Consider the following 16,892-nt stretch of genomic DNA (forward strand, 5'->3'; position numbering starts at 1 on the left):
TCCAGCAATTTGCCTTAAGGCACGATGCCTTAATTGCCTTGACAGAATTCCACTTACAGCTAGTTAAAATTGTGATAATAGAATTTTGAAGGTACAAACATACTACATACTACAAACTTTGATGAATTTTCATACATGAACCAAATTTTGTCTAATCTATAATATTAGGATTAGGATATTGGCCATTAACTGTATGATTATCAATGAAGGAAAGAAGAAACGTCCCATTCGATCTTTACCGATTTTCATTCGAATCCAAACATACACTCGTACACACATCCATTTTTTCTAATGTATGCCAAAATGTTCAGAAGCCTCTGAAACGTAAAGATATGCAAAAATTTTCATTTTCGATTTTTTTACGACCCCTATAACTTACCCTACGGGAAGTTAATAATAATCTGGAGCAATATATTAAAATTTCCGACATTTCGGGAATTCGCAGATCGCAGGACGCCCTGTTTCGAGAGTAGTAAAAGTGGCAAACCGAAGCGTTCGCGGCATTCATAGAACGATCCCGCGGACAAAACCGCACGAGTGCCTTAGTATAGTTGAAACGGGCCTTTGGCGCCGCCACGATTCCGTGTTTTATACTCGACGTAAGTGTACTTATGGCCAGTTTTACGGAACCCGTGGGACGGACGATGAGCACCGGCTATAACTCGTAACAGGAACATTAACTGAATTCCGATCATTAGTTAGTAGTCGAAGTACTGGAATACAGTATTGATTGTTTTAATATAATTCGGAATAGATTTTTTATTTTTATTCAAGGCGTAAATGATAAATAGTGATGCGTGGCATCGTGCCTTGGGTCAAATTTCTGGAAGTTTTCGTACCATAATTTAAATTTTCTAAAAGCTCTGAAATTTTTTGAAAATTTTGAAACCCATTTAAGTCGGTTGAACCATACTGTGTCAAAGTAAAATTTAAACATTAGAATTTTTGTTACGAAGCCCAAAAATGGAAAACAAAATTTGTACTTATAATTAAAATCTCTATAGAATATCTGATAATTTGATGTGCTTATGTCCAATGGTCATTTTTAACCGATAACTTTTTTTAATTTTTTTCTCTGGATCTCCGAAACTGCTAGATCTAGTATTCTCTATTATTAGATCTACCTTGCCAAAAATTTTATCAATTCTTCATTCCGTCAATACAAGTAAAATGTTGTTTGAATCATTCCAATCGTAAAACTCCGTTCTCCCAAAGACTAAATTGCTACTTTTTGCCCCGTATCTTCGAAACTGCTGGACATGTCTTTACCAAAAACTAACCAGCACGTCTCCCCATCAATAAAAATCGAATGTTCTTTTATCAATCAAATCTGTTGATTCTTGCTCTAGAAAACATCGACGAAAAATTATATCCGCACATACATACAAACTACACACATAACCACACACATATATCCATTTTTTGAGGTATGCCAGAATATTCAGAAACATTTGAAGCGTAAAGATATGCAAAAAAAATATTTTTAGATTTTTGGCGATTACTATAACTTACCCTAAGGGAAGTTTTTTAAAGATGTGTCATTATGTTTAAGGACAAATAGGAATAGGAAATATTCTATTCTGTATAGAAATAGCAAAATAACAATTAGCAATTTAAAATTCGTATCCAGACAATTTTTAAAATTAATATACTCAGGTTCTCTCAAAAATGGCTGCTTGGCAAATGGCAAGGACTTGATATGATATTTATTGATGAAACTCGATAAAGACTCGTGATTATTAGATTTGCATAACGATCAGCCAAGCTGTTTCTTTAGAGTTAGGAGCAAAGTGCTAATTTTTTTGTCTACATTTTTTTAAACAATTTTGAAAATTTTAAAACGTTCAAAAGATATCACTTAGGAATAGTTCTGATTAGATGTTGGTAAAGATCTGATGGGACATTTCTTCCTTCCTTCATTGATAATCATACAGTTAATGGTCAATATCCTAATCCTAATATTATAGATTAGACAAAATTCTATTTCTATTGATAAGGAGACGTGCTGATTAGTTTCATGGCAAAGGCATGTCCAGCCGTTTCAAAGATACGGAGCAAAAAGCCAAAAGTGGTGATTCAATTTTTTAGAGCATGGAGCGTCCAATTTGAATGATTCAAAAAACATTTTACTTGTATTTAAAACATTTTACTTGTAGCACAGCAAATTATTAGATATTTTAAAAATGAGTACTAATTTTGTTACAACTTGCGCACAGTTGCTCAAATCTTTTTAGTAAATAAAATTAATATTATCTGTTAATCATCATTTAAGCATTAGTTACAGATCAGATCAGTTTTTAAAAGTGTAGTAATTGTAAAGGGAGTGAAACGACGGGGATAGAATTAAAGTAATTAGCGCCTTAACACTTAAAGGCAAAATGCCTGTTCCCTTAATAATGCACTATAGAAATAAATGTATGAAGAAACTGTATAATCAATTACAGCATAATGAATTACGTGATTCCCATTGAAAATATTATTATTCCTTTTTTTATAATTTTGTTTATATTTAATTATCTATGAGTACAAATACTATACAAATTTAAAATTCATTCTTATTAACATTTATAGAGTTAAACATCAGATAGTTACAATAGACTCTTGTATACTGATGCGAAATCCCATGAAACGTACCTAATGATATAAAAAATACCATTTTCTATTTAGGGTCGATTTTAATAACTGGAATTTAAAAAATTATCTGCACTAAAGAAAATATATTGCCCGCCATTAATTCTCAATTTAAAAATTCTTACCCTCACCTCGTTGAAATATTTTTAATATCCGTGTACCATTACCATAATGTCCCTCGACTCAAGGGCGGTCGTTTGATAGGAGTATTTATTATTTAAATAAAACAAAGTTAAAATTGCATTTGAGTTTTGATCAATTTTGACAGTGGAATCTCGATTTACAAACATGTCTTGTTACACGTGAAGCAAAGTAGAAAACTTTTGCATAAATTAAGTATTCAGATCAGTTTATATCAAAAATAAAATTTTCGCTCTCACTAAAAATTAATCAATGCGATTTCCAAATGAAGTCTGTAGCTGTATAAATTCTATCAATTTGTTCAACACATTGCATTTTATCTATTTCGTGTAATAATATATTTTATTTTAGTGTGGACAACAAGTCAACTGTAATCAGTAGCTACTTACAAAACATAGAACGTACACATGCACGAAAGCATGGTTGCTGATTAGAATACTAAATTTCGATTTAATAGCTTATCTTAGGCCTATAATATTTTAGTGTGTTAAGGGGGCGTGAGCCAAAACTTGATAAAACTCAAAATTATGAAAACGTTTTATTTATAAAAATTAATTAAATTGTGCAATAAGAAGCCATGTCAATATTTGTATTGTCATGAAAAGTAATTAAATCTGAATTTTTATTTTACTGCGGTGTGAAATGGCAATGGAAAATCTTTCTCACACTATTCTTCCTCAATCGAATTGGAGTTTTACACAGTTCACGGACCTGCCTTAGGACAATACTGCCCATTATTATCCTTAAGGGGATTGTTCGTTTTTTTTTTACAAAAAATGCAACATATTTGTCTTTGGTTTTCTCGAAATGTATTTATCATAGAGACATGCGGTTTTTTTTAAACAAAAATTACAAAATCATAGAATATTACGAAATTTTCTTTTTTTTCGCTGTCATTTTTTAACCAGGGGGCGACAAAGTCGGCCTTGCAAAAACGATCTCTTTTGCGGTGCCACAGATAAATCCGCAAAAAAAAGAAACTACGTTGAGGAAGAAGTTTGAATCCAGTCCCCCTACCAAAATGAAAGAATAAAATCAAGAAGGAAAAAAATGGCAGCTATTTAAAAAAAAGTATCAAAAAGGGCCTTTTTTTGGAGCGAGAAGCTTCGCAAAATTTTTTGTGTTATGTTATTAAGTTGTTTGAGGTAGGTATAGCAGTGGTGAACAAATTAAAAAAAAATGCAAGTCGATCTGACTTCTAGTTTTTTTTTTAATTTGTGGCACCGCATTGAAAAAAGTCAATTTGAGAAAAACGTATTTAAAGTTTTTAATTTAATGTACTAAATACACCATTTAATTTAATGTTCTAAATATACCATGTTCAAAGATGTTGACACATTAAAAAGGTCATGTGCATGGGGTATTATAATAAAAAAAGAGAGCAGCTGGCATACAATAGCTCGCGGAGCGATGAAAAAAACGGTTCAGAGGATCATACATATAGAGATATATATATATCTATAACTTCGTCAAAAAAATAGATATTGAGATGATTTTTTTAAATAATTCTAAGGTTTTTAGCTTTCATAATATCAAAAAATCTCAAAATCGAAAAAAAAATGAAAACCGAACAACCCCCTTAAGGAAAAATACCACGTACAACTAGTTTGTTTTATCAATGCTGCAAGTACCAACTGTATTTAATCTTGACTCATTATATAATGATTGAATATCAATATCCTTTCGTCTGTTACCCTAATTGCAAATGCCGTAATGCGATACTATGTACACGCTCATTTGCATTGTAAGTCGGGGTAAAGAAAACACGATATCCGTCCAGATTGTGCATTTTCTGGTGTGCGGCGCCGAGATTACACCATGGGCGGCGCCCGCACCCTGCCTTCCTGTATAAATGGATACCCTTGCAGTATTTTATGTTTGTCTGTATATTTCGACATTCAGTAGAGTAATTTATACAGAAATCGATTGGAAATCAAAGAAGGATCTAAAATTTTGGTTTGTTGCAAAGGATGATTTTTAGTCCTTTCGAAGTAACGGAAAAGTTAAAAAATATATACAAAAATCATTTCATCAATTTGAAATCATTTCAATAAACTTACGTTATGTACACGGCATAAATGTTGCATTTGTTTTATTATTTTCATTATAAACATTTACGTGGACAGTGTAAAATATTCTTCTGATTCAAGCATTTTTTTATTAATTCAAGATTTGTACTACGATGTAACCTTAAAATCTGATGACATGTTCCTAGGTGGCGCATACAACGTACGCCGGTACACATACAACGAAAGATCTCTATTCACTCGACACGACGACTAATCACAATCGACCCGTATAGAAATTATTTCATAGAGAGCGAATGACGAACAGCAATTTCCGTTGCATTTTGACAGATTTACTCTCTAGTCACGCCTAAAAAAGTTTTACTTCAAAAACATCTAAAATTTGTATATAATAAAATAACATAGAATCATAATATTTTTGAAATAAACAAAAATTAAATTTTAACTATGGTGAAATCGTTTAAATTTGAAAAAAAGGTGCGCGTAAGGATCACACGCGATTGAAGTAAAACTTATTTGCTACTGTACAAGATGGCATTTGAGTAAAAATCAAATACATCATATAATAATTTTGAATAATGTTTATTAGTAATATGGTAACACTCGTGATGCACACATTTATTAGTGTCAATACACATTTATATGATGATAAATTATAAATTATATATTTATAATAGTGTAATTAAAGTAACAATAATGTAATTAAAGTCATACTTCAAATATGCCATGATCGGTTTGTCATTGTAATTAGCATTTAGAAATGAACCTTCATTAGATAAATGAAGTAATTGCTGATTAATAAATTCTATAATATTTGTTTACACGGTGGATTATATTGAACAACGTCTAAACAAATATTGTTTTAGCAACTTCACTCATCATGTAATTGTGTTTGAAAAACTTCATGTAATTAAAATTAACATACATCCATAGACTGCTTGTATTTTTTCACTTTTTCGCTGGCGATACAATTTCATTCTTTGAACAATTGTAATATCTGTCTTGCCCAAAAAATATTTTCCATTTTAATAACTTCAAAAATTTATAGAAACTACGAATAATATAGAAATACGGCAAAAATGTTTAATTTGTTTTATTATTTTAAAGGAACAGGGTAAAATATTCTTCTGATTCAGACATTTTTAAATCAAGATTTGTACTACGATGTAACTTTAAAATGTTTATTTATCTATGCCGATTTCCTTGTCGATATCGGTACGCATACATCGTTGAGGCCGGCACGCATACAACGACAGAAATCTATTTATGCGACACGACGACTAATCACAATCGACCCGTATAGAAATGATATCATCGAGAGCGAATGACGAATCATTGGTACTCGACTCTTATCTTTTATCTTATCTGCCGTAACGCACTTCCGTTGCATTTGTACGAATTCACACCCTAGTCACGCCTAAAGAAGTTTTACTTCAAAAATTCTAGAACTTGTATACAAGATATGGTTTTTAGTATTTCTGCAACTAGATTAAAGCATAGTAAGATTAGCATAGTAAAAACTTCGACCGACATGCCAGTGTATCCTCAACTTCTGAACTTTGAACTAATACTCTTAGCCGAAATATTTAACTTATCCGAGTTTTGGCAAGTTCCGAAGATGCCCGAAGATCTGGCGGCGTGTCGTGTCGCGACAGAACCGTTTATTAATACCTGATAAGCGAAGTTCTAGTTAACCGGCGGCGCGGGAGCGATCCGTTACCGCCCACGGGAGAGGTACGATTTGGGGTGGGATCATCTATAAATATGGATTCGATATGCGAAATGTCTGGAGTGTGGAAAAAGAAAACACTGTGGGAAAACAGATATTGATGGCATTGTGCTTCAAGGCAAATTAGGGATCGTTCAAGTATTACGTAAGCAGATTTATTACAATTATTTACCCCCCCCCCCATCCCCCTTGTCAGCAAAAGTAAGCAAAGCTCTTACTCCCTATCCCCATGCTTACGTAAACATTTTGCAATTAATGTAAAAAATAAAAATACTGCCTACGACGTAATCATCATCCAGACTCCCCTGCCCCCCATGTCAACCCAAAATAAGCAAATCAACAACCCCCGACCCCTATAGTGCTTACGTAATACTTGAACGGTCCCTTACTAGAATTTAAAAAAATATATGATTATCATTAATTTTTTGAATGGTAAGTTATAGTACTCGCAACAAAGTGGAAAATGAAAATTTTTGCGTATTCTGACGTTCTGGCATACCTACATTTGAAAAATATTATGTATGTGTATATGTAGTATCTATGTGTGTATGCCTGTATAATTTTTTTTGTCCACGATTTTGAGAGCCCGGAGCATCCGATTAGAATGATTCAAAAACTATTTGTTTTTGGCAAAGGCAAATAGAGCCGAGTTCCGGAGGCACCAAGTAAAAAGTTAAAAAATTACCATTTTTGAGAGAACGGAGCATCCGATTAGAATGATTCAAAAAACATTTTTTGAAAATGATTAGTTTTAGGGAAGGTAAGTTCAGCGTTTAAAAAAATATATGGTTATCTGGTATGGTAAGTTAGAATAATCACAACCAAATCGAAATTGATAATTTTTGCATATCCTGACCTTTTAAGGTCTTCTGAACATTTTACCTTACTTTTAGAAAAAGTGGATGTAATTGTGTGTGTGTATGTATATGTAGTTTGTATGTATGTATGTATGTATGTCTGGATATAATCTTTTGTCCACGATTTCGAGAGCACGGAGCATCTGATTAGAATGATTCATTCATCCATTCGATTCGTATTGACGGGCGGACGTGCTGATTAGTTTTTGGTAAAGGCAGTTTCAGCTGTTGCGGAGGTACGGAGTGAAAGATCCAAAAACTAGTGGTGAATCTAGATGGCATTGTGCTTTAAAGTAAATTGCTGGAACTTCCTGTACTTTAATTTAAATTTTTAAAAGGTCAGAAAGGAAAAATTAGATTTTTTTTGAGAATTATGAATTTTTTTGAATATTTTGAAAACTTAGGATTTTTTTGGAAACTATTTTTTATTTAATTTTTCGAAAATTTTAAAAATTTTGAAAATTTATATCGGTTAATTTATATTACAAAATATCTCAATTTCCACCGCCAAATGGCAATTTTTTAAACTTCTTTCTGGATTTCCGTAACTGCTGGAACTGCCTTTGCAAAAACTTAATCAATTCTTCATTTTGTCAATATAAGTAGAATCCTTTTTGGATCATTCAAATCGCATGCTCCGTTCTTTCACAAACTTATTTTTAATTTTTGCACTCTTTGCTTTGTATCTCCAAAACGGCTGGATCAACTTTTGACAAAAACTAATCAGAATGTTTCTCCTTATCAATAGGAATCAAATGTTTTTTGAATCATTCAAATCGGTTGAGCGGTGCTCCTATTCATTCATCCATTTTTTCTAAAATATGTCAAAATGTTCAGAAACCTCTGAAACGTGAAGATATGCAAAAAAAATTAGATTCGATTTTTAGACGATTACTATAACTTGCCCTACGAGAAATTAATAATGGGGCATCTTATTAAATTATTAAATTAATAAATTATTCGTATTCAAAAAAAACATTTTGCTTGTGTTGATTGGTTTCTATTAAAAGCAGTTCAGCGGTTTCAAAATTTTCAAAAAATTTTCAGATCTGAATGTATTTTCCTTAGATTTTACCTATTGATATCTTTTACAGCTTTTTCTACTAACCTTTACTTGCGTTTACTTATTTGTAAGTTTACCGATTCATTTTAGGTTCTCAGTGCTCCTTCAGTAATATATTTGAAAACTATCCAAATAGTTTTGATCGATCTTTAAACTTTATTATTCGTACAAAGCCATTTGTGAAATGTAGCATTCGAATAATTCCTTTATCAAGATAAGGTTCACTTGTCGAGGTAAATTTTTTGATTAAAATACTTTCTGAGAATTTGAGAGCGTCAATTAAAATTATCTTCACTTTCGTGTATATTTTGTTAATTTAATTTTATTGTTACCTTTTTTATTTTTCAAGGTTGATACCCAAGGTTGACAACTAATCTCCCATGGCATAATATTTCATAAAAATCTTTTCTTGTAGCGATATAAAATACATAATTGTAACAAATGAGCTCGCCACCTGAACTTCTTTCCAAATTTTTAACAAACTGTCAGGCATTTCTTAAACACACCTGACAGCAAATATTAACCAACTTTTATTACTTGTAAGAAATGAAATACATGGCTTGTAACGTGTCTTGTGAACTATATCATTTTATGATTTTTTTTGCAATATCAGTTGTTTTTCAACTTTTAATTCGAATTGAATTAAAGTAACGTAGAGACAGTTGTGATAAATTCAATTTAAAAATGAGAATACCTTTTTGATTTTTGGGACGTCGATTTCACTCACTTTCTTAAACGTTGTATAATAAAAAATGGTATTCTACTCTGTTCGGACGTCTTTTCGTTTTATTATATCGGCCATGAAGGTGACAAACTTCAGGGCATTAAGCTTTACACGGAATGGTTGCTATCCCTGATAGAGGGGGTAGCGGAGTGTTTTAATTGAACTAGTTGTTCACTTCTTAAAGTAAAGTCCGCTTAACAACATGTAAATAACCAATAAAAATAAATATATCTTCTTTCATTATAACTTAGTAACAAATCTGTGATTATAATTAGAACTGCAACAAATACATAATATACAAACAAATCAGTGTTTATTACAGTCCACAGCTACAAGGGTTAAATTATAACCCAACAACCTGAATTATCGAAGGAGAGTTTTAATAAATTCTATAACTACGTAACGTAAAATACATACTCAAAGGCAAGTTCATGGTGTGAGAGCATCACAAATCAATGATTTTCTCTCCTTCTGTTGTGTATCATTCCAATTACCATTTTTTACGATTAATCACTTTTCAATCATTTTTCTGTATTTACATTTTCAAACTTGTGCTTGTGTTACTGGTCTTGTGCTTCAGTTTTCAGTTTCTTGTATTTTTTTCTCGTGTAAGTCATCAACCATCTGCATTTCTTTTCTTTTCAATCCTTTAAGTCCATTTACCTTCGATGACATCATGTAGGGGGTATTATTTTTACAGACTGAGTCCAATCCAGTTTCCTTTCCGTTTCAGGATCGTGTTTAGTAGAGTTCAGTGAATGTTTTATATAAACAAAAAGATTTTTTTGTGACTTTGATAATATAAGAACTTATTGTATATTTGCACGTCATCGAAGGTAAAATAGACAGATTAAAATGATTGGAGAGCAAAAGAAGGCAGATGATTGATAACTTACGCGAGAAGAGAAAATACAGGGAACTAAAAGCCCAAGCACTGGACCAGGAAGCACGGAAGTGGAAGTTTGGGAAGTAAAATGCATAAAAGTGCATGGAAATAAAATTGTAATGGGAATTATAAACAAGGAAGGGAAAGGCAGTCATCAATTTGTGGTGCTCTCACACCATGTACCTACCTTCGACGATTTATATTATTATTCATAACTGATTGTGCTATTGGTCCACAGTAAAAAATAAAATCTGAGAAAAAATCTTTAAATCAAAGTGTAACTATAAAAATATATATACAATAACATTTTCTTTCGTTTTACGAAGTGGAAAACGTTACGGTTGACAAGAGTGTCTTATCAAGCGTGAATCTCCTCCTCCTCCTTTCGAATATCATTATACGGTCTTTGAGATTTATCATAATACCGATCTACCTACTGTCATGTAGATGTGACAACTATCGTCGTGCGCCGCGCCAGCTGTTGAATATATTTAGGGTGCCCCCTTGCCGCCTCTTTGGAAATATTCCCGTATGGAAACAACGTCAAGTGTCGAGCGTCAATTTCGTGACAACGACGCGACAATATCGAGTAGGGCTGTCGAAGCGGAACAAATTTCGGTAAATGAAATCCCGGTTACTATTTTTAAAGACAGCAGTTACTTCAGTATGATTTTTATCCAAAAGATAATGTAGGATCTCTTTCTTTCTAGGATCTTGTACGATATTAAAATATTTTTTAATCTCATTTAGACATGTAAACCTCCCTGCATAATGTTCTCATAGCTACTGTCCCATAGGACGATGAAAAAAATTATATTTTAGGAAAAAAATAATAAAATTTGTACTTTCAAAATATATGCATGTTCATATTTTACTAGTACAAAGTACAACACTGTGAAACTATAAAAACTCCAAAAATCGTTGTTCAAGATATTTTTTCAAATCGCAAAGACGACTTTACAACTACAATTTGTATCAAACCTTACGAAACATTTCTGGAACTTCCCGTACTGAAAATTAAAATCTTTCAAAATTTTTGAAAACTTCGAAATAAATTCGATTTTTGAGAATATTGAAATTTTTGAAAAAATCTGTCTTTTTGAATAGTTTTTTATTTTTCACACTTAAAATTTTTCTGAAAATTTTGGACTTTTTTGAAAGAAATCGTGCTACGTGGCTGCTTTGGAAAAGAAATATCGAAGCGCGTAAGCGCCGGCATCGCAGTCACACGGATAAAGATTAGTACGGAACCCGTAGTAGAGAGTAAACAAAATGCATACTCATTATTAAAATCTCTATGAGTATATGATAATTTGATGTGCATATGTCTAATGATCATTTTTGACCGCCAAAATGGTATTTTTTTTACTTATTTCACTCGATCTCTAAAACCGCTAGACCTGCCTACGCAAAAATTTATACTTAATTTTCACTTCATTTTGTCAACACAAATAAAATGTTTTTTGAATTATTCAAATTGGACTCTCCGTTCTCTCAAAAACTGAATTACAATTTTTGGTTCTTTTTGCTTCGTATCTTCGAAACGACTGAACCTGCCTTATCCAAAAACTATCAGCACGTCTCTTTATCAATAAAATTAGAATGCTTTTTGAATTATCCAAATCGGTTGATCCGTGTTCCTAAAATCGTCGACGAAAGTTTGTATCCGCACACACACACACATCAATTTTTTCTTAGATATACCAAAATACTCAGAAACCTTTTAAACGCAAAGATATATAAAAATTTTCATTTTCGACTTTTCTGCGATTACTATAACTTACTCTACGGCAAGTTAATAAATCTTAAAATGTTTTCCTGGCCAGCCCTAATGTGAAGTATGACAAATACGTCAACATTGAAGAATTTCTCATAAGGAAACAAGGCGTTCCCATAGGATCGACGGTTTTGAGTGCCAAGAGCCTACAGCCTTAATGATCATTTAAACAGTAACAAACGTCCTCGACTCTTGAGATCGTCACTTGAACCTCTTCGGCGACTTTCCAATTCAAACAAACATTAGGAAAGATAATTGATGTTATAAGTAATTCTTAGGTTCACACGGATTGATAAATTCATAATTGATTATTGACGATTGCTAGTTCAGAATATTTGTTGTTGACAGCCATTAGGAAACATATTGATATTGATTGGATTTATCAAAATGTGTGGGTTTATTTGGAATGTTATAAATGGAACTCGTCTGTTACAACATTGCGTCCACTACAACATTCTAAATTGATTATTACTTCGTATGAAATTTGCCATATTATGACAAATTCATTATATTGATATACATAGATAGAAAAATATATAGTTTGACATTAGTTTGATTGTTTGAAATAAAAATTAGGTTCCTGGTTCAAGCACAACTGGAACCTACAATCAAAACTGTATCTTCTTTTTTCTCCTTTAGTACCACATTTCAAAGCTCTCCAGATAGTTTTTGCGGGTTTTTCTTAGAGTTCGTGTCTCTGGTCCTTACAGAGCTATTCTCCAGACATAACATTCAATCAGAATATTCAAATAAAACCTAATTCGAAAAACATTATTTTAATCAAATTCTATATTCCAACCAAGAACTAAAAAAAAAGACTATTTTTTCGGTGTTGATTTTTTTACTCAATCTATGTCTGTTATTTGTTGCAAATGTGTGGAGCAACAATCGGTCGAAATTCTTTGAAATTGCAATAGTTCGTAGTAAGTAGAACGTGATTAATTACACATTTGCTCAGAGTTGTGTTAATTTCTTTGGGAATATATCTGTTGTTACATATGTATAAGATAGAGGCTAGACGCATTTTGCAAAAAGCATCGAAATACTACGTATGATTTAACACAAAATTAATTAATTTTGAGTAGTAATTCAGACCAACATTTTATACGAATAATTTTGATTTTGGAATATGTCCATCAAAAAGGAAAATATATGACGATTTATTCTGAAGTTGTGCTAATTGTAAATATTTCACAAAAAATTAAGTTTACTCCGGTTTAAATTAGCACTGATAAAATTATTTGACAAAACGTATAATGAGATTCTCTATAATCTGTTATCTATTTATTTGATGTTTTTGATGAACTCTGTATATGTTCATATATCCAATTCATCTATATCTGATATATAATACAAGAATATCTGTTTTTTTAATATAAGAGAACCTTCCACTGGACGAAATGAAAATTTACCAAGACAAAAAATATTATTAAATGATGGATGAACAAAATTAGTGTCGAGAAGCTTTTTGAGAGATATTTGGTGCATATTTATTATGGAAGATTTCATTACCTCTTAATTGCGATCTTAAAAGAATACGGCATTTTAAATTTAATTTAATTTCTGCCTTAGTACAGAGTTTTGTTTGCTGTTGGCGAAGAAAATTATAATCACTCATCTCATAATAATTTCAAATACAAAGAGGAAAGTCTCGCTGTCGATATTAGGGAAAATGAAAAAAATTCTTGGTTGATGTAAATTATAATTTGTTTATTATTATAATTACTTTTTTATTCATTTTGTTAGTAATTTATTTTGTTAGTTATTTATTTAGTAATTTATTCTTAACTGTTTTCATTGGCAAACTAAAGAAGGACATACTTATAGGATTAAGTTAAACTTTAGTCTTCATTTACATGGGATTTTTTCTTCTATGAAGTCTTTTTAATATCGTTCTTATTTTAAGTTTGATTCATAAGAGTAAATATTATTGCGGCTAAAGCAGAAAGATCTATTCAAAAATATTTTATTATTCATTCACCAGTATTATAACATATTGCAAAGCTTTCAGGCAGGATTAAATAGAACCTGGTAATAATTTGCTTTGGTTTCTCGCTTTTATGAACTCTTAATGAATCCAGTGCTGTTTATGGAAACATTTGTGGAAAGAGCTTTAAAGCTTGCTGATGATATTTTCAAAATACTAGTATTAAATTAAATAAACAAAATACTTATATTAAATATGTGGCAACTCAAGTTGGTCATGACTGTTATGTGGAGTTGGCTAGCTAATAAAATTACAAAAATACGAAACGTGTCAAGAGATTTTTGAATTTGTAAAAACGGTCAGAGATTTTAATACAGTTTCAAACTTTTCTAATAAATGTGTTGTTGATACTTTTTTTTAAGCGGGGAGTGATGTGGCTATCCAAGTTGGCCATGGGTGCGGAGTTGGCTGGGCAGTAAAAAAAATAAAAAAATATAGGTAACATGATATTTTCGAATTTGTAAGAACCGTCAAAAATTCTAATACAGTTTTAAAGTTTTTTTTTAAATTCCCGTAGGGTAAGTTATTGTAATCATAAAAAAGAGGGCGCGTAAGGTTCACACGCGATTGAAATAAAACTTATGTGCTACTGTACAAGATGGCATTTAAGTAAAAATAATTACATCATATAACAATTTTGAATAATGTTTATTTGTAATATAGTAACACTCGTGGTGCACACATTTATTAGTTTCAACCATTAAACATATTTATATAATGATAAATTATAAATTATATATTTATAATAGCATTAAAAATATGTATAATATTTAAAAACAATAATGTAATTAAAGTCATACTTCAAACATGACATGATCGGTTTGTCATTGTAATTAGCATTTAGGACTTGAATATTCATTAGAGAAATGAAGTAATTGCTGATTAATAAATTCTTTAATATTTGTTCACACCGTGAATTATGTTAAACAACGCCTAAACAAATTTTGCAACCTCACTCATCATGTAATTGTGTTTGAAGAACTTCACGCAGTTAAAATTAACATACATTCAATGACTGCTTGTATTATTTTTACTTTTTCGCTGGCTATATATTCTCATTCCTTGAACAGCTATAATATCTGTCTTGTCTAAAAAATATATTCCATTTTAATGACTTCAAAGATTTGTAGAAACTACGAATAATATAGGAATAATTTCTAATCAATAAACTTACGTTTGTTTGTTTTATTATTTTCAACGAACAGGGTGAAATATTCTTCTGATTCAGGCATTTTTCATTAAATTAAGATTTGTACTACGATGTAACTTTAAAATGTTTATTTTTTTATGCCGATTTTCTTGTTGATATCAGTACGCATACAACGTTGATTCCGGTACGTATACAACGACAGATCACTATTCACATACACGACGGCTAACAACAATCGACCCGCATAGAAATCATATCATCGAGAGCGAATGACGACTCATTGGCACTCGACTCGGCCGTAACGCACTTCCATTGCATTTGTGCGGATTCACGCCCTAGTCGCGCCTAAAGAAGTTTTACTTCAAAAATCGAAAGTGAACAATTCTGCATATTTTCACGTTTCAGAGGTTTCTGAAACATTCTGAAAAATGGATGTGTGTGTATTTATGTGTAAATACAATTTTTTGTCGACGTTTTCGGGAGTACCGCTCAACATGTTTTTAAATAATTCAGAAAGCAATCGATACTTATTGATAGGGAGATATGTTATCCAATCAATTTTCATCTATTCCGGAAAGAACGATAAGAATATCAATCTTTTAAAACGGGATTATGTTCCTGTTCATGTTATACCTTACTCACATAAGCTGTTTCCACATTAGAGGAACCCCGAAAGCTCGCTCCAAAAATCCGTCCTAATTCGCAGATTAGCGAGTAAAACACGAATGCGATATCATTATCGAGGTCTATAATGTTATTAAAAGTTTACATTGAGCTTTAAAGCTCATCCCACGGTGGAGCAAATGCTGCAATGTGTACAAATAGTGAATTAAGGCGAATTATATGGGCCTTGGGCAACACGAATGGAAATGATTCAATAAACATCTTTAGATTCATTCGCTCAGCCCATTTAAGGATTCATAAAAGCGAGAAATAAATGTAAATTAATACGACGTTCGATTTGAAGGCATTTGAATGGCGGATTCTTGAGTACTTCAGAGAACTTCGTCGTACTTAAAATTCTTTGCACAGAACTATTTGAAATAACAAAACTTATGGCTAGAGCTAAGGCGGCAAACGCTAATAAATTTCTATTTTCTGCACTTTTTGCTCCGTATCTCCGAAAGGCTGGTCTTGCCTTTGCCTAAAACTAATCAGCACATTTCCCTATCAATAGGAATCGAATGTTTTTTGAACCATTCAAATCGGTTGATCCGTGAGCCCAACTAGTGGGGCATCGTGCCTTAAGGCAAATTGTTGGAACTTCCCGTACCAAAAATTATTTTTTTTAAAAAGATTAACATTTTTGAAAAAAAAATTACTCTGAAAAAATTAGATTTTTTGCAAAATATAAATTTTTGACAAAAACTTACTTTTTTTGAAAAAAAAAGACTTTTTGAAAAAAAATTTAATTTGAAATATTTTGGAAATTCTGAACTTTTTTTCAAAGCAATCGTACTGCTTTAATTGCATGGAGACGAAATATCGAAGCGCGTAACCGCCGCGCCGCCGTTTAACGGATAAGCATTGGTACGGAACCCATAGGAATGTAAACAAAATTTATACTTATTGTTAAAATATCTTTAAAATATCTGATAATATGATGTGCATGTGTCTAATGATCATTTTTGACCGCCAGATAGCATTTTTTTTACTTTTTTCACTAGATCTCCGAAACCGCCAAACCTGCCTTCATGAAAATTTGATCAGTTCTTTATCTTGTTAATACAAGTATAATTTTTAATCGGACTTTTGAATTTAAATCGGACGCTCCGTTCTCTTAAAACCTGAGTTACCGTTTTTGGCACTTTTTGCCCCATATCTTTGGAACGGCTAGACCTACCTCGCCAAAAACCAATCAGCTCGTCTCCTTATCAATACGAATCGAATGTTTTTTGAATTATTTAATTCGCTTCATCC

General features: G+C 31.7%; 1 protein-coding gene across 1 annotated transcript in view; it reads left to right on the forward strand.

Moving 5' to 3' along the window:
• Positions 1–16,892, forward strand: part of LOC113376406 (FERM and PDZ domain-containing protein 4) — a 537,953-nt gene that overhangs the window by 441,581 nt on the left and 79,480 nt on the right. The gene's annotated exons all lie outside the window — the stretch shown is intronic.

The sequence above is a fragment of the Ctenocephalides felis genome, unplaced genomic scaffold (assembly GCF_003426905.1).
Source record: "Ctenocephalides felis isolate EL2017-DRISC unplaced genomic scaffold, ASM342690v1 CF-g0.4_SCAFFOLD_01886, whole genome shotgun sequence".
NCBI lineage: Eukaryota > Metazoa > Arthropoda > Insecta > Siphonaptera > Pulicidae > Ctenocephalides > Ctenocephalides felis.